The sequence below is a fragment of the Protopterus annectens genome, chromosome 3.part0 (genome assembly GCF_019279795.1).
Source record: "Protopterus annectens isolate FY-2018-M chromosome 3.part0, PAN1.0, whole genome shotgun sequence".
NCBI classification, from domain to species: domain Eukaryota; kingdom Metazoa; phylum Chordata; order Ceratodontiformes; family Protopteridae; genus Protopterus; species Protopterus annectens.
The window spans coordinates 686625788-686651278 of record NC_056731.1 but is presented as its reverse complement, the minus strand read 5'-3'; positions in this window follow the sequence as shown (position 1 = coordinate 686651278).

The following is a 25491-nucleotide window of genomic DNA, read 5'->3' as shown; positions in this document are numbered from 1 at the left end:
AGACATCAAGCATACTAGCCAGAGGTGGGATGAAGTGACAGTGATGACAGTCCAGTGGGTGAGGACTCTATTCTGACTGTCACCCAGCTTGATGATCATGCATTCAGGATGTCCCCACTCTCATCCCAATCATGGTGCTCTCAACCTTTTGTGTCCATCACCATCCCTGTCTCTTGTCTTGTTTGTCATGTCTGTCTGCAATTGCTTCCTCACCTACTTAACATGCCTGACCCAGACCTTCCTACATCCCTTCCACAACATTCCTCTCTCTCTGAAAAAAAAATTGGCACCTGTCCCAAAAAAAAAAATTGTCTCATACATAGCTTTCCATTTCACACACGTCTTCTTGACAAACTTGATTTGGTCTAATTGGCTATACAACATGATTGTCTTGTGGTCTCCCTTCTCTCTGGAGGTGACAGTCCAAATTCAATGAATATCATGCACATATATTCATTTTACACTGTTAAAGAAATAGATAGCTATGGTTCTTTCCTAACTCCCTCTTACACATTCCTGTCCTGCTTTCCCTTTCTCCTCCCCCCTACTTGCTCCCCATCTCATCACTTTCCTATCTATCCCATTTTAACACCTCTAATCTGGTCAAAAATTAGAATCACACACACCACACATACTTTGCTGGAGAAGCAATGAATCCTTTCACTTTTTGGACTCCGTGTTTGGGCAGAGGAGCACATTGAGCACCAACTGTGAATGGCGGCAAACAGCTATGGTTATCCCCATGCAATGCCACTTAACACAGCTGCGTTATGTCAACACACAGAAACACATCTCATATAAACAATTAAATTCATGTCAGCATTATCACTCTGTAATGCAAAGTATTTAAAAGTATTAGATACACCTGTATTCAAACCCAGTACCATGTGGACCCAAAAAGGAATGTATCAATGCATTAACACTTCCTGCCACAAAGTCATTTAAGCAGTGACATGGCTTTAACTCTATCCACATACATCATGGCATGTTTTGCAGGCCCTGTGTTATCTTGCCAAGAAAGCCTTGTGGTCTGTCCAGCTGCTGTGTGTGTCTAGTGAGGTACATTCCAAAAAGCACATTATACTCTATTACTGTTCTGATGAGGTTTGACTACAGTGCTGTCATAAAATCCTAAGATCTGCATATGATGGCATGATGTATGATGTGCACAGCATAGGCATTTAATACCAGTGTGGCCACTTGGTGGTCAAAGATCAGACTGCTATCTAAATGTGCTCCCAGTGCTGGCATCACTGGATCTCAGCATAGCAGGATGCAGGAAATCAAAACAGGGGAAGAGACCAGTCCCCAGTGGAGTCCCCCAGGGTTCGGTGCTAAGACTTTTTCTGTTTGGCATATACATCTCAAAAGTAAAAGGAAATACCAAAGAGCTTTGGCCAGCTAAGTTTGAGATGACTGCAAGCTAGAAGAAGTTATTGAATCCTCAAATGAATTAACCATCATGCAGGAAGGTTTGTCCCAAATAATAACTGGTGTCAAAATCATGACAATGCCCTCTGAGAACTGATCCAATTGTTTGGCATTTGGGAACTATGTGTACAGTGACCTAACTTTTGACCAACATGAGCCCGGAGTCATAAAGCCTTTCTATATTGCACAGCTTATAAACAAATTGATTGTGACTAGATCTAGAGATGATGTTGTCCCCCTTTACAAAGCTCTCATTATGTCAATCATTTTGTATAATGCCCACTTTGGCATGTATCTGTCCAGCCCAGTGCAACAATTGGAATACCTTCAGAGATACCTTACTAAAAGGATACAAGTCCTAAACAATAAGTCTTGCATGCACCACCTCAAAGATTTATTACTATATTTAGTATCCTACAGAGTGCTTAGAGGTGACATGTCTGGCATACAAAGCATCCTCCGACATAGTACAGATGGACCTACTGAACATCAGCAAGTCAAATGGCATCAGAAATACTCAGTCCAGGTATCGAAACTGAATGTTGTGGAAAGATGGATATATATCACAGAGGCTACCACTGTTCCAGAACAGACTATCCATAAAAATAAAACAAAGCTCATCCATCCATATTCAAATGCAACTTGGATCTAAGGATGGGTAATAGAAAATGTACTCCAGGACTTCCCCTCATGCCACTAATTGATAGAGGCAGTTCTTAATGCTGCATCTATTACATGGCCCTCTCAAATTATCTATGGTATGATCATAGTTGTTCTCACTAGGGATAATATAAAATTATCAGCCATGGGGATAGCTAAGACCAATCAGAAAATGTTAATTCAAGCACCAAAAGGGAATTAGCTAAGCTTAAAATGTCCTCTAAGTAAACCTATGTTGTGGTAGCAAATTGTTATAAAAAAATTACCCTTTTTAGTTCACTCAGTGCTCCTGTCACCCCACCCCCCCCCAGTCTTTAACAGCTTCTGGCACCTATGGATGGGCCGTGTGTAATTAATATTTGTTATGTGCTACTGCTCGCAGTGCACCACTGCACAAACATGTAAACTCAGGGTAAGCTTTGCACAGAGCCTACATGGAGTTTAATGAATCCCAAGGCATGTTTATACAATACTGCAATACCTGAACAGGTATCTTGTCCAAAACACCAAAATATTTTACCTGACCACATGGCTTCAGCCTGTCTTTGCTGAGAGAGATTTAAACAGCGGACACTTAAACGGCTAAGAATATCAAAAAGAGGAAGAAGTTATACAAAACTATAACATTTATACCTGTCATTTCACATTAATTAAACTATTCACATTTAAACAACCTATAAAGAATTATCCTTTCCTCTTTTAAACAGCCGTTATGTTTCTGTTTAATTTTCCATTTTTTTACTGTCCATCATTTTCTAGAACCAGTAATATTCTCACCCTCTCCTAATTTACCACGTGTCACTTTTATCTTTAACATCTTCATTAATTTATAAAGTAATATGTTGCATTAAATTCTCTTCTGAACTCTTCTTTTGCTCACTAACTATAGGAAAAGAACTAGGCTCCTGAAGATCGGGATTAACAATACTAGAATTTGAAATATCATTTTCGTCATTTAACAAGGTAGAACAATCAAACCAAAAATGCCCAACCTTCTAACACTTTCTACATTTGGGAATTCAAGAATTAATAGTATGCCCTGATTCACCATAACGAGGGCACTTCCTTTCATTACAATCCTAGAGTAAGTAATCAGAAGATCCTCAAAAATGTTTTTGGTTGATTCATATACATTACAGATGATTTCAAACCATCAGTCACAACAATATTAGGAATATGATTCATTTTACCATCATCAATGTTTAGAGGAAACCATACCTCCCATGCCCTCTCAATAAATTTCTATCATCAAACACTTTTTTATAGCATATGCAGAAACACATACTGAAGGAAAAAAGTCTTTACAGCATTAGAAGAAATATCATCTGAATGAAATTGTGCATGTAGTCTCTCTTTATAACAGCAAAAGTAATTCCCTGAAGCAAACATTGAGACCATGGAAAAACGTTAACTTTTTCATTCCATTTTCTGTCAAATTTGTCCACAAGTAAAGTAGAATCAAACGTCAGCTCACAAAACTGTTCTCTCCAAATGTGTATGAAAGCTCTGACATCTTTAACAGTCAACCCTAAAGGAACAAGTAAGGAATCCCAAACATAATATCTGTCTATGACTTGATCCGTTTTAGAAACAATATTTACCAAAGGTAGTCTAAAAGCATATCATACTACCATTGTATTGTTCTTTGCAATACACAGCTACGAAACCTGTGCATATGATTTTGGCAGTTTCAAAACAGTACAATTCTTTCTCCACATGACAATGTTCAGCACAGAAACTAGGAGCAGGTAAAAACAATGGATGAAAATCCCCTGATGCCATAACAGATATAGTAGGTTCACCATCATGAATAGCACATTGCTCTATAATCTGACTGCAGGAAGCAGCTGAACACTCAGACGTTTCATCTGCAACTAACATTTGTTTCAAAGTAGTATCAACCAAACCACTACTGGACAACTTACTAACACCAATTGAATCATCCATAACAGGAGCATTCACAGTATTATCCACCATTACATCATATTCCAGAGACACGGCCACTCTACAGCCCATCGCATCAATTCCAGGATGCAAAATGAGTAGAGGAAGCTCCCAGAAGCCCTGGCTAAATTTCCACTAGTAGTATAAATAACGCTTCAATTCTCCCCTAAAAAGAAGCTACTAGCCTAGTAGGACTAACTCAGTCAACAAGGGATAAATAAAATTATAATAAATTGGCATTAATTTATTGATCAGTATATCAATGCACAACAGATTGACAAAAAAGATTGAACTCACAAGATCAACACTACAATATGCATGTCTCAAGAGATAACCTTGGAGTATGTAACATCAGAACATTTGCTGCATCCCCAGATAGGAGTCTGAACCCTACAACCCATTATACTAATATATATATATATATATATATATATATATATATATATATATATATATAGCGACCATTTCACTGAAAGCTCACTTCACTGAAAACTCATTTCACTGAAACTCATTTAGTTGAAAGTTATATATGGCCTTTTCCCCACTGTAGTGCGATCCTGGAGTTAGTATGTGAAGTAAGGGAGGGCATTGCCCCTCACATTGTGGGGGGTGTGGGTGGTGTAGCCCCCCACATATTGTAAATGTTTTAAAGCATACAGATGGGATACTTACCAGGGCGATGAATAACTCTTTCCAGAAGGCAACATATAACAAAACTATATGGGGGGGCTTTGCCCCCCACACCACCCAAAGTGGGAGGATGTGCCCTCGACCCCAATTACTATATATATATATACATATATATATACTAACTCCAGGATCACACTACAGTAGGGAAAAGGCCATATATAACTTTCAATGAAATGAGTTTTCAGTGAAGTGAGCTTTCAGTGAAATGGTTGCAGGAAACTGTATATATATATATATATATATATATATATATATATATATATATATATACATATATATGGGTCTACTATATGTAAAACCCATAACATCTAATTTCATAACATTGAGACTGGGACATCTAAAACCCAAAACATCTAAAACCCATAACATCGAATTTCATAGCGTCTAACACTACAAATCACAAGAAAATAACATCCCCTCCACATATAACGACACCAAACTACCAAACACACTTTTTACTATGTTTCTGCTGGGTGGAAAATTACAGGGTGGAAAAGGGTAAATTTCCCAATTCTCACTGTACCGAGATCTCCATTCAAAAGCTTCGGGTTTTCAAAAACTCAATCATATGGTCGGGAACATGTGAATTTCGAGTACTACTACCAGGTTAGCCTACAAGACATTCAATTCCCTATCATTTTTAAAAACATGGTCTAGAATTTTTCATCTGAGTAAAAATGTAATAATTTGTTTTTATATCTGTTTTTGTGTTTGTTTACATCTTTGTAAAAATCCTTTTATTTGTGTTTAATTGTTTTATTGAATGTCTTTTTGGAGTTTTTCTCCCCAGGCCTTCACTGAAAATGGACATGTATCCAGTTAGACTGTCCTGGTAAACAAATGTAAAATTAAAAAAAAAAAAAAAATATATATATATATATATATATATATATATATATATATATATATATATATGTATACATATTCGAAATTACACTATTTTGAAATACGATAGTAGTGTCCCACTATCGTGAAAGTGCACATCAACAAAAGTGCACTTTCCCGAAAGTCACTAAGTCGAACGGGACATTTCCTGCACTGTGGTGTTGTAGTGATGGACCTTAGAGTTAGGGCTTGGGTTAAGGATAGTGGATAGCTAGTAGGGCTATCCACTATTCTTAAACCAAGCCCTAACCCTAAGGTCCATGACTACTGCACCACAGTACAGGAAATAGGTCCATAACTACTGCTCAGTGGAGGAAATACAATTTCTTGCACTATGATGCGGTAGTGACGGACCTTAGTGTTAGGCCTTGCGTTAAGGATAGTGAATATCCCTACTAGCTATCCACTATCCATTACCCAAGCCCTAACCCTTCATTCTAGTGACTTTTGCGAAAGTGCACTTCTATTGAAGTGCACTTTCACGTTAGTGGGACACTACTATTGTATTTCGAAATGGTGTAATTTTGATCTACGGTAGTAGACCCATATATACATATATATATATATAAATATATGGGTCCCCCTTCACACGGTCGACTTTTCAGAAAGTCGACTTTCATATGGCCGAGACCATATGATCGACTTTCGAAAAGCCGACCATGGGAAACCGCTATCTCCGTTCAGTGCGGAATGGGAAAATTTCTTCTTCCACACTGTAGTACCATCTCGGAGTTGGTATATTTAAGTTACGGGTGTTGTGCGGGACGGATCCCCCCTGGGGGGGTGCAGGGGAGCTTGCTCTCCTGCTTACAGTTGAAATGTAAGTGTTTGGTGTGTGTTATGTTATTTTACATGGTCAGCTTTTTGAAAGTCGATCATATTGTCTCGGCCATATGAAAGTCGACTTTCTGAAGATTCGACCATGTAAAGTAGACCATATATATATATATATATATATATATATATATATATATACACAAACACACATATATATATATATATATAATTTATGCATATATATATTGATATATATATATAATATATATATATATATATAAATGTGTGTGTGTGTGTGTATATATATATATATATATATATATATAAATGTGTGTGTGTATATATATATATATATATATATATATATATATATATATATATATATATATAGGTTTACTATCAATATGTAAAGTGTGCCTTGTGTGGAACTGAAAAATGTGTTATTCAGAATACAGAGATGCCTTTAGTAGAACATTGAAATTTCAACTCTGGAAGACTTGCTGTTAATATGCAGTCGACCTTTACCCTGTCGGCTAAAGGTATCCCTGCAGTTTGCATACAGTGAGATCGAGGGACAGTGCGGATTGCGAGAGTTACTCATTTCCACACTGTAGTGCGATCTCAGAGTTGGAATATATAAGTTGCAGCCGGTGTGGAGTGTGCACCCCCCTGGGGGGCCCTGCAAAAAAGATGACTGTCATCGCTTTGCAGTACGGATCTGGTCCATACTGCCTGCTGCTAAGGGATTTCGTACTCCAGAAGTCGAATTCAACTTCAGTTGCCTTAGTTATGCTACTTCAGTCAATGTAGTGTTGTAAACATCGAACATGTGAACCGCATTTTTGATACATTTACGTTCACATGTTCGATGTTTTGATAGTAAACTATATATATATATATATATATATATATATATATATATAGATATATAAACTGAAAATTCTGAAAACATTTTTAATGCAGGGAGCAAGCCCCACAGCACCCCTCATGTGGTGGCCTGTGCCCCCCACACCCCCTGCTAAATATATATACCAACTCCAAGATCGCACAACAGTGAAGAATGGGCAAATTCCATCCTTCAGTATTTTGAGCTTTCAGTATCTTGGGATTCAGTATTTTGTCTTTTCAGTCTTCTGAAGTAGACCAATATCTATACATGTATATATTTATATATCTATATCTATATCTATATCTATCTATCTATATATATATATATATATATATATATATATATATATATATATATATATATACACACACACACACATGTATATATATATATATATATATATATATATATATATATATATATATAAAACAACAAACTTCTTTCTTATAAACTAAAAGAAAGACACTCAAAGGCAAAACTGATGCTACGCGCTTTCATTCTTTAATGATATCCAGAACTTCTTCAGAAATGATAAAATTAAAAAAATGTCAGGTATAAGTAAGGTGCAGAAGGCATTAGAAACAGCGTGCAGAGAAATTGAAACATCATTAGAGCTAGGAAAGATTTATGCCAAGTTTTAGGGAATAATCCTACCTCTTCCTTCATAAAAACACCACTCTGAAAATGTCTTATGAAAAACATAAGCCACATTTTTCTGTATTACAAGTACAGAACAGTGACACTAAGGGCATGTTTACTTGCAACAAATGTGTAGTATATCAGTACATTTATACTGGCTCTGAGTTCAGGTTTTAATGCTGTAACATTACAGTCTATTTTTACAAGCCATTTTGATTGCCATTCTAAGTTTTTAGTTTATGTAGCAGTATGTGACCTTCGATAACCACATCGCCACAACAGACAGGAAATCCTTCTATGTGGCACACCTCATCACTAAGGGCTTTTCATACAGAAAAAAGGATGTCATTGTCCCACTGTACTCATCCCTCAGACCCATTATAGAATACAATGGCCCATTTGGTATGTACCTCTCAAGACATCTGCAACAACTGGAAAGGCCGCATAAATACCTCGAAAAGAATCACATGCCTAAAGCAGACGGCCTGTGCTGACCGTTAAAAAACTCCAGCTATACTCTGTCGCATATTGTCTACTCAGAGGTGATCTCTGTTTAACATACAAGGCCATGGCAAACCCAGAGCTGTTGAACATGCTACACTTAAAGAAATCCTAATCCCTCAGAGCCACATGCTCCAGGGATCTAAACCTTGTCATCACAATGAACAAAACATGCTGGAGGGATAGGTTCCTGACCCAGAGACTCCCCAGACTCTGGAATAGACTGCCCATACATGTGAAGAAGAGTGCCTCTTTGGCCCTCTTCAAAAGGAACCTTGATGACTGGATGGGAGATAAGGAATTAACCCTGGGGATCACGTCAGTCCCTCTGCTAGACAGGGGTCCAGGGAAGTAAATATTGTGGGAAGAAATAGCCAGGGAATTGTTATGCCTAGGCTTGTATAGGCCTTAGGGCCAATAGCCTAGTGCCACCCTATGAACCTACAAACCTATGTAATTCTTGCAAAGCATTTTATGTTGGTAAGATGATCAGAAAGCTTTCTGATAGAGTAAAACAACATTTGACAGCTATCAGAAATAAAGATGAAAAAAAAACGCTGTAGGAAGACACAGTTTATGCTGCTCTAAGTTTATTGGTTTCAACTTTCTCATACTGGAACAAGTTAACCAATTTTTTGGAGATTGTGAGACTTTGCTTGAACTGAAAGAATTGCAATGGCAGTTATTACTTAATGCTGAGACCCCTCCTGGACTCAATGAAAACCTGAATGCTAAATGTGCATTGAGATGGGGAGTCTGAACACTCCCACTTTATACTAACATTTGTTAATGTATATACAGCTTTACAAAATGTGTAGATTCTGATTGGTTAATTTTTTTCCTCACTGTGTTCTCAGAAGTTATATGCTAGTGTCTTGGTTACATCTTTTTTTCTAAATTGTGCACCTTACTTATACCTGACATTTTTTTAATTTTATCAGCTCTGAAGAAATTCTAGATATCATTAAAAAATGAACGTGCTTAGCATCAGTTTTGCCTTCGAGTGTCTTTCTTTTAGCTTATAAGAAAGAAGTTTGTTGTTTTATTAGTACAGTTCTTCATTTATGTTAGTTATCACAGTTTAGTTTTATTACTTTATATATATATATATATATATATATATATATATATATATATATATACACACATATATATATATATATATATATAGATACATATATAGATATAGATAAAGATATATATATATATATATATAGATATGTATGTATATATGGGTGCATGAGAACTTACTGAATGGTGATATATTAAAAGTCAAAGTACTGAATGTTAAATCCTGCAATTTCAGAATGTTGAAACTTTACATACTACATATGTACACTCTGTCAGAACAAATCCAGTCAGCAAAGAATGTCACTTTTGTGTTAATGAAGCTTAGAAACATTAACATGGGCCCTATGGTGGTGGTGGGGGGGGCAATCCAGCTCTCTACACACGTAGGGGAGTAGGTATTTTGATGTTAACGTTTTATAATTTCAGCACTTTAATGTTTCAGTATTGTATATTCAGTATTATGACTTTCAGTATGTTGCTTTTCATTAAGTTGACATGGATATCTGTGTGTGTGTGTTTGTGTGTGTGTGTGTGTGTGTGTGTGTGTGTGTGTGTGTGTGTGTGTGTGTGTGTGTGTGTGTGTGTAAGCATAATGTAAACAAAACCAACAAACACAGCATTAGTGCATTACTTGTAAATCTGCACAGTCAATGTTTCAATTGATATACATATTACTGATGAACTCTGTTTGTTACACTGCCCTTTCATTACTTGTAGTAGTAGTAACAGTAGTAGAGTGCAAGCACTTTTTGGAATCTTACTTGAAGTGAAAGCAACAGATTTTTTTGTCATTGAACAAATTTTACATAATAATGGAGAAGTAAACATGATTGCATTTTAGAAGTCAAAGAATTGAAATGGCAGTAGGAACTTGATTAAACTCATCTCTCCCCATCCTGAGTTCACAAATTAAAGAATATATTATAATTAAGACCTACAACTTAGAGTTTTGCAACCTACACGTCTTTTATTTTAAACATACAAATTTTGTTGTCTCTTTTCAGCCTTCATATACACTATTCTATCTAACTATCATAGAATTATTATTATTTTGGTAAGCACTTCTTCTTAAGAATTCAAACTTCTTCATTATGCTTTATGCATTTACATTAATTAAACATAACTCATCCTTTGCCAAAATGTTATTTTTACCCTGATTCAAAAATGTTTTTTAATTATTTGTTAATTTTGGCCAATTTCTAAATGCCTTTGGTGTGGCATAACATACCTAACTGAATGTGCTACAATATACCTGATTTTAAAGACAAGGCTCATCTAACCTAGATTCAACATATGCTTACGGGAAATGACAGAGATCTACACCTATTACATTCAACTCTCTAGAGTTGTTGGGACTGCCTGTGTGCCTGTGACCTAGAGTGTGATGTAACAGACAGTGTGAGCCATCCCCTAATCTCCTCAGGGGTGACTAATATCAATTTGCTTTTTTTTTAAAGATATACTGTGGGATGCAATAAAGCCTACACAGTGGTTTTCCACTGTGTGCGCATCATGGTACAATGCAATGTGGGATGCAGAAACTTTTAAATTCAGTAAGCACTGTGTAGCATCGCACACCCCACACAAACAAGGTAAACACTATGACATGCTATTTATTGCATAAGCAGCTGAACTGCATGCTAGTCAACCAAGGCAACACATTAGAGCTATTCAACAAGCTATAAAGCAACAGTGTAGACTCCATGCTGTTGTTCCCCATGAATTCTGGTAAAGCAGACCCCTATCCACAACCTGTTTCAGGGCTCCAAAGTTCGCTGGGAGCCTGAACAGCCAGCTGCCTTACCCCTACTCTGTATCTACCTAACAGCCTATGCACCTCTTCCACTTACCTTCACCCCCTCTCACTATAGATTCTTTTCCTCCACTCTCCTACACTACTCAGCTCCCTTACAAACTCACCTACAATACCATAACTGCCCACTAGGGGGCACCCTTCTCCCATCCATCTTTCACTCCCTCTCTCCCTGTGCTACTTTTGTAAACTCATTTTATTTACTAAGCTTTTGGCCTGTTCCTATTCATACTTACCTGGTGCCTTTTCAGTTTGTACTCCTCTAGCAGTCTTTTTCCCTAGACTCCCCCTCCATCTTAAACCTCTCCACTCATGTCCTACCTTCCAACCTGTAGTTACCTGCATTGCTGATTGTTTCCTCGCTAACTTCTCTTCCTTTGTCTCTACCCGCTTTGTTCGCCCTGCGGGCTCACTCCGCTCCCCTACCCTACCCCCAAATCCCACCCACCCCCAGTAGCCCTACATATCTACCTACCTAGCCACACCCCCTCACCATTTCCACCATTCACAACCTCACCACCATTAACCAATCTTCTCCTTTCCCTCCATATTTCTTTTCTAACCACTCCCTTTCTCAACCACCATTACCTTTGCCTTGCAGTACCACACCCACTACATTTGTACTTGTAACTAGAACTTAATATCCACCTTTGCAATGTATAAACTCGCCACCCTAGTACCCCAACATACCTTACTCATGCTCTCACTTCTTCCTCCTTTAATAATAGCACACCTTATAACCTCCTACGAACACACACTACTATCACACCTTCCCTACCCAACTAAACAATCTACCTCTTCAATTCCTACCTACCAAAACCATCACATCAACATTACTTCCACACCTAACTATCTTTTACCTAAATATCATAGGACAACCCACATAAAATATATCCACCTAAATCCTAGAAAGCTACCCCTTCCTCAAAGTAGATATATAAACACTGCATATCTAACCTTACTACTCTCCCTAAACGATGGCGATATTCACCCAAACCCAGGTCCAATTAGCTCCTCTATAAATCAGACCTTTAACCAAAACTCCACTGCAAACCCCCTACTTAAAAAACTTAACAACTCACTCTCAATAGCTCACCTCAACATACGTAGCATTAATAACAAAACAACACAACTCCATGCTATCTTAGAACTCTATTCCTTTGATATTATTTGTCTAACAGAAACCTGGTTAAAACCTTCAACAAAAGACACTGAAGTCATCCCTCCTGGCTACAATATCTTGCATCTTGACAGGGTATCAAAAAAGGTGGTGGAGTAGCTATCTTATTTAAATCTGGCCTTCAAATAACCACTTTCCACCAAAAATCTCCTCAGGACTCTAATGCTGAAATTCATATTACCAAACTTAAACTAAACTCAGTCAAATCAATCTTTATTATCTGCATCTATGTCCCCCCAGGAAATAATATTTTTACCATCGAAAACATCCTATGTTGGCTATCTCTAAACTTACCCCAAGAAACAATTATCCTAGGTGATTTAAACATTGTTGGTAATCTTGCAGCAACAAGCACCCTACTAGCCATATTAATCTTTATGGGTTTTCTCAAACTATCACTTCCCCCACTAGAATAAATAAAACTAACAAAAAAGAAAGTACCTTAGATTGGATACTCACTAACAATCAACCCCATACTTATGAAACAGGAACCCTCCCTGATGATATAAGTGATCACTTATTAACTTACATTATCAGGCTCAAAGCCAACCCACCTACCCAAAACATAACTAGAACAATCAGAACCAAAAAAAAATTCAACTTGGAGCTATTTCAAAGTGAACTGAATGCATGTAACTGGTCCCTCTTAAAACACCTTTCTCTTGATGAAGCTGTCGATTTCTTTAATGCTAAGTTTCTGGCCATACTCAACTACCATGCCCCCACTCACTCTATTAGAATTAGAACTAAGTCTGCCCTTTGGCTCTCAAAAGAAACTAAGCAAAAAATCCATCTCAGAAATAAAATCTGGAACAAATCTCGCTTAACTAAAAACACAACGGATTACCAACACTACAAACAACTGAGTAATGAGACCAAAAAAGCAATATTGACCGATAAAAAAAACTATTACCTGCAATCTCAGCAAACTCGCCAAAATAACCCACAAAAGTTCTGGGCAAACATAAATTAATTACTACAGCCAAGTAAACCTATCACACCCAACCCACAAGGCTCTGACATAAAGAATCCCAACCAAATTGCTAATGACTTTAATTCCTTTTTCACCAAAACAATTCAAACTCTAGCCAGTCAACTCTCTAGCAAAAACTCAGCTATATCTAACTGCAACTTAAACCCATCTACCCCATTTCATTCCCAGCCTGTCCCAACAACTTACATTCTCTCCCTTATCAAAAAACTCAAACCATGTACTCCCTCTGCTGACCTACTACCCGCAGAATACTTACAATTAGCAGCCAGATCCATAGCCTACCCAATTTCCATACTGATCAACAGAACCATCACTGAGGGATATGTCCCTAAACTTTGGAAAGTCTCCCATATTATTCCACTTCATAAGGGTGGAAATTCTACTGAAGTCTCAAACTACCGCCCTATAACCCTACTCTCTCCCTTATCTAAGATTATGGAAAGGTGTATACACAAGCAACTGCTTGGCCATCTTCTCCAAAATAACTTGCTCTCTAATACCCAACATGGTTTCAGACCTTCCCACAGTACCACCACTGCCCTCCTCTGCTTTACAGATACAATCAACAAAAATCGTAACCTTGACACCCTTTCCTCTGCACTTTTCTTAGATCTGTCCAAGGCTTTTGACATGGTCAACCACCAAATACTCATACACATTCTTCAATCTTTGTCACTTGACATCCAACCTATTAACTGGTTCAAATCCTACTTAAATAACAGACATCAAGCAGTACTCTGGAACCCCACTTTATCTTCCAGCTACCTGTTAACATTGGTGTCCCTCAAGGGTCCATACTGGGTCTTCTCCTGTTTTCTTTATTTATCAATGACCTCCACCAAGTAGTTCCCCAAGCTACATGCATACAATACACAGACGATTCTACACTAATTTGCTCAGCCACATCTGTATCAGATCTTCACTCCCTTACACAGCTCATATTTAATTCTGTAAAAGAATGGTTTTCACAATGCTGTCTCCTACTTAACCCCCCCAAAAAAATAAACTCCTTCTCTTCACACCTTCCAGTAAATCTCCCCATATAGATTTTACAATAACATCTAAAAATGGCACACCTATATCACAAGATCCTACTATGAAACTACTAGGCATTACCATTGACAACAACCTTAACTTCGATACCCATATAAGCAACACTTTGAAAACTATTAATAAAAAATAGGCTGTCTTTACAGAATCAAACCTTTCCTCACTCCAGAATCTAGAATAACTATTGCCCACTCCCACCTTATCTCTCCCCTTCTCTATGCCTCACCCATATTTACTAACTTGTCAAAAAAGAATCTTTTGAAATTAGAAAACTCCTACCACAACATAGCCAGATTTGCTACAGGTAACCCTTTCAGAACCCACCACTACTAATCTAAAGCAACTAGGCTGGCTTGAATTTCAGCAGCAACTAAAAATTAATCAACTAGCCATAGCCCATCAAATTCTATATCAACCTGACAAAACACCTATACTATCTACTCTTATTTACCCCTACCATAACCTAAAGTCCCTAAGATCTGCACACAAACTTCTTGTAAATATTGACAAAGCAAACAACAAGGCTGGAGATTCCCTTTTTTCTAACACTGTTGGAAAACACTGGAACCTGCTTCCCTCTGAACTTTCTACTATTCCCTCAAAATCTCTCTTTAAAAAGAAACTTAAGCTCTACCTCAAATCACAATGGTTGTGCCCCTGTACTAATCCTGACTAACTCTAACTCTTGACACCTGACTAAATTCTAGACCTTTAGAACCCTAAATCTACTTCATATTTACATCCACTGATCTATTTCTCCTTCTTACTATATATATATATATATATATATATATATATATATATAAAACAAAAAAAGTGTTTTTTTTAATTTTTTATTTTTTCTTTCCACATGTTATACCACTAGATGTACTCACATAACTGCTATTTTCTTCTTACTTTCCTTTATCCACAATTACTGTACATTACACTAGTATTCTCTCAGAATGTCACTCGTAACAATATTTTCGTAACAATATTTTTACCATTTATGTTCTACTTACTGCATTTTTACACTTTATAACCATGTCACCAGTTATAATGCTTTCTTTTACTCTATTTTCATGCATTTCTTTAATGTAAATTTACTTTAACTTTGGAGTTTATCTCCCCGGGCCTCTACTGAAAATGGACATATATCCAGCTAGACTAGCCCGGTCAACAAATGTAAAATAAATAAATAAATAAAATAAAAATTCCAAAAGTTTTGGAATACGACCAAGGAAAGGAGTCTACACAAACATAATAAAAAGTAAAATGTAATGCAGTTTTGCTCCCCCATCCCTAAATGAAGACTACACTTGCAAGTAATGCAGACAGAAGTGTAAAAGTGTGTGCTAATCAAAATAATTATAAAAAAATAATAATAATAATTAACCAGACTATTCATAGTTACATGTCAGCATATGCAATATGTAACTGATGAAATGCAGGCATATCATCTTAAAATCAGTACTTCTCAGTGTTCAACACATAAACAATTCAGCTCTCCTTTAGTTTCCCCAACTACACTGTTGCCTTCTTGTGTAGATTCAGGGCTGTCAGCACAGTGAAGATGCAAATTAGGTCTAAACTCATTAGAATTGCTGAATCCCAAAAAATTGAATCCATGTAGGGATGCAAATAAAGTGCAGGCACTCATGTTTGTGTTTAATGGATGGCAACTATGAATGCTTGTATCAGGTGGGTGTGTCAGGTTAGACATGTCAAGTGTTACATATATGTCTGTCAAGGTTGGAAATACAAGTAAGAAGAATAGAATTCACAGGTTCTGTTTAACATCCAACCTCCTCTTCATTTGTGTGCAAATTGTGTTTTTTTCTGTCAGTTTTTTATTATTATTTTATTATTTTTTGGCCATTGTTTGTGAGATGTGGCACTAAGCTCAATCACGGGTGATGGAGGAATAAATGGAAGGTTTGGCTATGCTTATCTTTTTTGTGCAGCATTGTGTGAATTGCAAAAGGGAAACCTTAAGAATGACTAGTACATAAGGGAATGTCATGTAACTCTTCAAGAGAGCATCACTAAAGTCTAGTACTGAGTCTGTGGAATACACCTGCTATGTAACTGACTCTGTGGCAGCAGGTGTTAATGCAGTGATATGTTCCTTTTTGGGACCAGATGGTACTGGGTTGGAATACATCTTCATCTAATACTTTTAACTACGTTTGCTTTACCATTGGTGTGCAATGCATACCACTGTGCAATAAGGCATTAAAGAAAATAAATGGAGAAGATAGGACAGTGGTGAAATGGGAAGCAAGCAGGGGGAAGGACAAATGGAAAGCCATACAGGATTATGCAGGAGGGAGGTAGGCAATAACCTTAGCTATCCATTTTTTCAACAGTAAAAACTGGTAATACATGCAGAATATTAACTGAATTTGGACTGTCATCTCCATAGAGAGGAGTGACCACAACACAATCATGTTGTATAGCCAATTGGAGCAAATCAGTGTGTCAGAAAGACAAGTGAAATAGAAAGCTATGTATGGGACAATTTATGCCCCTTTTTTAGTTTGGAGTGAGATAGAGGAATGTTGGGGAAGGGACATAGGTATGTCTATGTCTGTTAAATTGGGTAAGTGAGGAAGTAATTGCAGACAAACAAGACAAACAAAAAAAGACACAGGGATGGTGATTGACACAAAAAGTCGGTCGACACCATGGATGAGGTGAGGGTGGAGAAATCCAGGAACCACGGATGTAGAGCTGGTTGACAGTGAGAATTGAGTCCTCACCCACATGACTGTAACCACTGTCACCTCTCTCACTGGCTGGAGTGCTCAATGTCTCCTCCTCCTACTGGACCTACGTAAAATGAGACAGCAGCAACTCCATCTGGTGTAGGCATGCACCAACAGTGAGGCACACAACACTATGCACCATTCCTGGCAGTTCAGCTTGGATGGTAAACTCACCACCTCTCCCACTGCTCCCAGAGGGAATCACTGACTTATCCTCCAGGGCAGAATTAACTGTGTGAGAGGTAGTGCAGGGGCACCAAAGGTAGTGCTGCCAGGTCAGCTCCCAGACATGCTGGGGAATGGTGCAGAGGCTGGTGGATGGGGACAGGTGGATCCTGTGGGACAGGCCCACACTTCTGTGCTGTGGAGCATTTTGTGATGTGGTACACCTGGATGACATGGACACATTTTGATGACACATAATAAAATAAAACAAAACAAAAGTGAAAAGAAGAGATAAGGGTTGAGGTGAGAGAAAAAAAAAGACATTATGTTAGTACCTTCATATGTAACATACAATGCATTAATAGGCGAGAGGAAAAAAGGATATAAGATTATTATCTTCATATGTATCATACAATGCATTAATAAAATTATTTGACTATTATTTTAAGCTTTATTCTTTAGACTTCCATCCCCTAACAAATAACATTACTTTTATGACTAGCAGCTCCTAACAGTTGCACACTATACTACAAATGGAAGCAAGTACTCATTTACATGTGTGTATATTATATGTCCCAATTATCCAGATTACAGTTTACATATGGGCATGTGTGAAACTGGTATAGAGCTTTTACTTTAAACCTTTAAGTTACACATAATTGAAGAATTAACAGTTATTTTATAGTTGGGAAGTGCAGTATTAGAGACCACCTCCTCTGGCTGAAGTCTAATATTGTACTCTTGGTTTGGCTACAGACTCATGCATGCATACTTGCTTTTACAGTTGGAATATGCATGTTAAGTTTGATAAAATTGTATAAAATACCAAACACGCTATCTTTGTTTGTGCTACAGACTAATGCATGTATACCTGCTTTACATTTGAGATATGCATGCTCAATTTGATACAGCTGTATAAAATAGCAAAAAAGCTATCTTTAACTTTTAATGCTACAATAACATTACTCTTCTGTTGCATGCATACCACATGCCTCCCTCATCCTTGCCAGTCTAGTGCCATGGGTACTAACATTGCACTCTCTCCATAGCAGTTGAGAAAAAAACTGAAAAGAACAGAATAGAATTATGAATATCAATCTTGTCTATATTCAGCCTTTAAGCCTTACAAGTACTCTCTGTAGTTGATACTTACACATGCATGGGATGTCCTCCTTACTAAATTTTTTGATCCAAGCATAAACAGTGCCCCTCTTCCTCCACCAGCGTTATTTGTAGGGCTGCCTAAATTGTTCAGCAATGTGGTTTATACCAGTGGCACTGGTCACAACCTGGTCCAAACTATTCCAAACCTCTGACTTATACTGGGAACCAGAATAGTCCTCCTGCAGCAACCTGGCACTGTAATGTCTCACTAGGAGTCTGACAAAAATGTTGGACTCCTGGGCACCTCATCTCTGAGCCCTAACTCTCACACCATCTTCACGAACGCTTGTCATGTCTATCAAAAATCAAGAGAAATGGAGACTGATAGTTTCTCACCAATTCCATTTATTGCATTTACTGTGAATGTGCATCCAGTTTGAAAATGTTACATGCCGCACATCATTGAGCAAACATGGTGTTACGGGGTGTGCAATGGTAAGCCGTGTGCAACAGTGGCTAGTTAAGCAATTTCAAGTTTATTTGATGTACAGGCAGTTGTTTATATCTGTTTGAGAAATGTGAAGGTTGTGGCAGTCCAGAGAACAGAAATATCCTTACAGGAATATAGCATTCAGTAGACTCCCAGTCATATGTTTGATAATAAATTTGATAATACTAGATAAATAAAGAAATAAGTGACACAATATTAGTATACCCACAGTCATACATTTGATAATAAATTTGATAATACTAGATAAATAAAGAAATAAGTGACACAATATTAGTCTCTCAGTCCTCATAGACATAATTGTCAGCTACACTATGTTAAGTGTTACAAGTGAGAGTGACTATAATGGAAAGTGGAACAACATTAAAAAGTGCATGGACTATGCTGCATTTGAACTCAGGACCATGTGCATGACAGCCCTACATTATCGTGCATGGAATATGTTGTATTTGAACCCAGAACCATGTGCATGAGAGTCCTACACTAACATCTGTTGCCACAAGACATTTGAAATTACAGCTGTTCATATTTCAGTTCATTGCTATAAACACCAATGTCACAACAGTAAAACAAAGGTTGTCCATGCTGTACTAGATCCCAGGACTACCCGTATTCCAGCCCTATACTTATACCTGCTGCCACAAGCAATAGCATTGATTGAATGTATCTGTTTTCTATTTTTTGCTGTCTTCTTTCTTGGTGGCCTACTTATCCAGTAAAAAATGGGAGAAATACTTGAAATGAGGAAAAGCAATGTATGACATACACAGTAGAAAATGTTAGTAAACTTGAGATATTTCTAGATCTATCTGGACTCTCACTTGAATGCATCTTTAGAAAACAGGATGGGTGCCTTATCCCTCTTTTTCACATAAACAGCTTTGCAGCAAGAAACTGAAGTCATTTTTCACACAACCAGCTACAACAGATATCAAACCATAAACTGTTATTTGTACATTTTCTTAAATTTATTATACTTGGATGTACTACACCTAGTGATCACCCAACCTGCTATGATTATTGCTTGCAAACATACAGCCCTGTCTTACCAGTCTGTGTTTCATGGTCATTCATCAGTTATCTGACCTGTACTCTGGCACATGCAATGTGTAAGCCATTTTATATCATTGACCTTAAAATGTGTGAGGATATTAACTGGGAATAATATGATATGCAGTTGCCAACAACTGAAGGGCAGGTTGGATGTCGCAAACAAACAGAAAATGCTCTTTTGGGGGGAGCAAAGGTGAGTTACTGTTATGGCACATACAAGGGTACACTGTTCCTTTTGGAGAAAACAAATCCGAGTTACTGTTGTGGCACAAACAAGCATAGACTGTTGTTTTGGGGTGAGCAAAGGTGAGTTAATATTATGGCACAAACAAAAATGGACTGTTCTTTTTTCAGGGGGAGCAAAGGTAAGTTACCGCTGTGGCACAAACAAGGATATGTTTTTCTTGTTACTCTCTTTCATTTCCATTCTGCCTGTTGTTTGATCTTGTGAGGGTTCTGAAGTAAAAAAAAAACACAATGTGCATCATTACTTTCTAACTTGTCTGTTTAATACTTTTTCATTACAAATGTATGGTGCTAAACTGAGGGCATGCAGTGATCATAAATACCTCTGAGAAGTATGACTGTGTGAATATTTCATGCCTGAGGCCTTCTACTTACTAATGAATACATATAAGTCAAGTAAGTCTCTGGTTTCGAATGGTTAGGCAATTTCTGTACAAATCTCCCACCTATTACTTGCTTACTGTACCTGATGATGAAATACAGGGATATATCATAATATTATTAAACAATACACTCCAAGTTCAGGACTTACCATTTAAATGCAGCAGTTACCACAGTGTTACTTCAGGGCTGACTTTGTCTGATGCAAGCAATACAGAGCCAATCATGGGGAGATAAAGGTTGTGTGACTTGCTTGGCATCAATGCTTATATATGTATGTGAGTATGAGGAAGGTTTTAGGCCCCTAGCTGGTGAGTGAGTGTGCTATGTGTTGTCTATTAGCCAATGCAAGGGCATAATGTGCACATCTATGTCTGCCTACACCCAAATCTGGCGATTCCCCCTCTGACTCCTCATGTGCCTATGTCTGTGGTGACCTTGCCATTAGTGGAGAGATGTGTGCCCCTTCTCTTTGCTGATCCTGCTGCATCTGTTTCCTCAGGATTATGTTGTGCAGCATGGTACATACTGTGAAAATTTCTATACATGTCCATGGATTGTACTGCAGGACTCCCCTAGATGTATCTAGGCAAAGGAACTGAGACTTCAGCAGCCCAAGCACATGCTCTATGATATTTCTGGTTTGAGCGTGTACCTCATTATGGCATTCTTCTGTGGGTCAATGTGTATTTCTGATGGGTATCATCAGCCATGGTTGCAGTCCATAATGCCTGTATCTTCAGTAAATGACCCTGTGGGATATCCCCCCTAGCAAACATATGGTACAGTTGGGAAGTGTGCCAGATATGTGAGTTCTGGTAACTGCCAGGGTTGCCATCTCACACATTCAAGATGATACCCTTGGCATTACACATGACTTGGCAGTGCATAGAGTGGTAGCCCTTTCTGTTAATGTAGAGCCTACCCTGCTCACCAGATGGTGCATTAATTTCTACACAAGTGCAATCTATGGCATCCAATACTTCAGGGTAGTGTACTATCTGGAAGAACTGTTGCATATTTCTGAACATTTCCTCAGAGCTATGGGAATAATGTATGTACTCACTGGTATTTTGAAGCATAGCATCCAGCAATTGGTGGATGATCCTGGTTGCTGATGCCTATGACACCCTCAACATGTCCACTGTTGGTCTTTGAAAGCCACTTGTAGCTAAGATTCTAAGGGCTACACATACCTTAGTTTCCACTGGGATATGTTATCCTCAATTGACTCTGGCTGTGAGTTGAGGGCAGCAGAGTTGGTAGCATTCCTGTAGTGTGTCCCTGTCTACCCTGTAGTGCTCTACAATTTCCACATCATGTAAGTTGTGATAAGTTAAACGTGGCCTGAAAACTCTTCTTCTTGGCCTAGGCCTATTGGCAGCAGCAGCATTGACTTCAGCCTCTAGCACATTCAAATGGATTAAAGCAGCAGCAGCCCCTAACATTCTAGCTCTGTAAAATTTCCATGTCTGGACTCCAAAAGTTTTGACATCTGCAGGAAAAAACAGCATGGAGTCTACATGGATGCTTTATAACTTGTTGAATAACTCCACAGTGTTGGAATGGTTGATTAGCATGCAATTCAGCTGCTTATGCTGTAATTAGCATTTATGAAACACAGATAAAGACAGATGCAATCCATCATTAATAATTTACACAATTATAAAAAGGTAAAAGTGTAGTTAACCAAACTGATGTTGAGGAGAGTTGTATAATGCTTGGAAGACTGCAAAAATGCTTTTTATTCCAGATATATCTGTACAGAGGAGTATTGAACTTCAGCAGGTATGCTCCTATTTTGTCACCTACATACTGCATATGCTGGAATGTATTTAAAATAATGTGAAGCAAAGGCTTTTACAGTTTTATCTGTGTGCATTAGTTAGACATGTACTGATGGCATGGGCATGTTGGTCAAGCCATTTCAGAGGTATGTATCATTGACAATACATGAAAATAGAATGCTGTTTCATAAATAAGTACAAATGTTTCAAAGACAGGTCCTCTGACAGAACCTTTAGCATTTCAAAGATTTTTTTTTATTAGCAAAATGGGTCATTTGCCTGTTCTTTTGTGTGTGTGTGTGTGTGTGTGGGGGGGGGGGGGTTGCTGTGTGATAAATATGTACAACTATTTCAGGGGCAGGTAATTTGATAGTATTTTAGTATTTCAAAGATGTTTTGTTAGCAAAATGGGTCATTTGCCTGTTCTTTTGTGGCATGGGCAAAGATGAGTTACTGTTATGGCACAAACAAGAATGGACTGTTCTTTTTGCGGTGGGGGGGGGTGGAAGCAAAGGTGAGTTACTGTTGTGGCATAAACGAGGACATGTTGCTACTGTTACTCTCCTTGTTTTGCATCCGGCCTGTTGTTAGTATTACACATGTGTACACTCTTTTATGTTTCTCCAGTGGGTAATACTGTTTTATCTGGAAACAGTTATCTTGTAGTCATGTGATACTTATGTGTATTATACTTATGTTGTCTTTTAGGACAGCTACAGGTATGCCACTTAGGGGTGTCAATCCACGTAGAACACCCCCCCCCCTTCACCAATGGGGAAAAATCAAGTAATCACCGATGGGTTTTGTCAACATGGTGCTTTTCTCCTGCAAAGGGGATGGAGAGATATTGCAGGCTGGATGCAAATATGACAGAAAATCGTGCAGAATGTGAATGCCACAGGTGGCCATGGCAGAACATACAAACAGGTGTGCCACAGGACCACTGACATGATCACTACTGCATGCAGGTGAGCAGCTTCACTTGGCCATGACCAAAAAGCTACCAGAGAAGGGCCTGCTAGGGAACCTCCACTACCTCCCAATGAACATTTCCTGGCCAAAATAAGAGATCCAGACAGCTACCAGGAGTGTGCAGGACAGCATTTACTGGATGTGGGCACAACACCTTCCGAGACAGCAAGCACATCCCAGGAGGAGCTTCCAGGTAGGCTTTTTTATCTGAACATTTGAATACAGTTGTATCGTAAAACAATTGAAATGAATAAGTTAATTCTGTGTCACATGTCTTTTTCTTGTGCGGAGGGTGATTGAAGATTGCTACAATTACAAGCTTAGATTAGAGCCGTCAGCCACATTCTGTTGACATTAAACTTAATGCACATATAAAGGGGTAAGTATTACCCCTTGTGTTACTGTTAATTGTGATGATGTTGCTCTTACCTCTTGCTTAACTTCTTCCAGGACCATCTGACTACAAAGGAGTATCTCATCTGCAGATGGTAAGGCAAACATTTTATTGTCAGTACTGCTGAGCAGTTTAAAGAAATATTGTAATTTGTGATGTTGATCTCAGGCCTGTTGTGTGTATTGCTGTACTGTCTGTAATAACTGGCAGCACTGTTAGTTTGTTAGCATATATTGCACTATAGTAGTGCAGGTATTAATTTATTCTTGTGTTTCTTGCTTTTTATCATAGGTGATCATGACAGTGTGGGTGTGGGCCCTGTTCCACCTGATATCAGTGTATCAGGAGACTCTGATGATGATGTTTGCCAATGTGAGGCACAGTCGGGGGGTGCAGAGGTTGAATCTGACACTGAAGTTGACATACAGCTGTCTCCTGCAGTTCCATCAGATGCAGCCAGTAGGCCTAAGCCTACCCAGTCCAGTGAGCCTACAGATATTGGACAGTTGGAGAGTGAGGACATTGATCAGGGAAGTTTGGCTACTGTGGCTTCAGTGTCTGAGTCTAGCCATAGCCAAAGTATGGGATAGGTGCTATGCAGCAGGATTGATAGGGGTGCTCAGAGGGGGCCTCCTGTCTCCTCCACCTGGTGGAGGTGTCACTTTCCATGCTACAAAATGTATATTTAGGGTCATCATGGAGGCACAGACATGTTCCCATAGGTGCTCCAGATAAATGCTCAGGTTTATGGATGTGGCACAGTCTGACATGCATGACTGCCTCCACTGTGTTGCCGATTTACTGGATTGGATGAATGACACATTGGAATGAGGGGTGCCTGTGATGGACTGAGGGGTGGCTGTCATGGAATGAGCAGTGTATGTGATGGAACAGCATCCTTGTGGGTATAGATCAGCCACATCATTTGCTGTCATCCAACATGGCCATGCCCAATCATGGTCCCATAGTTGAAGTACTTCCACTACTCCATTAGTGAGTATGCTGTCCATACCCAGACATGGCAGACCATGGGATAGTGGCCCTATGCATCCCCATGAAGGGAGCTCATCCAGCAGACATCGTTCTTACTCAGGTACCATCACTCCATCTGACCATGGGAGTGGAGGTGCCAGTGCAACTCCTGGCAGAGCCAGGTCTTGTGATGGCAGACAACAACAATGAACTGTAACATCTACCATGTATGGCTCACTCATGTCTGACAGACCAAGATGTAGAGCTAGCACAGAGCTTGGCTATGTTCATGCAGACACTCACACACCAATTTCACTGGGAGTACCCCTACAGACACACACACACACACACACACACACACACACACACACACACACACACACACACACACACACACACACACACGAGTTATTCATTTTGTCTCAATGGCCATTTGTTGTTTTATCCCAATGTCTGCCTTCTTCTCCTTCTTACTCACTCACACACACTCACCAACCTTTTCTGTCAGCCTAGTCTTCCTGCCCACCTCCCACACAACACCCTGTGCAAATGGTGGTAACTGTGCCATATCCCTGTTTTCTTTCTTTTGGATTCAGGGATGCAAGAACTGTGACTGATGCTCAGGGTACACAGCTAAC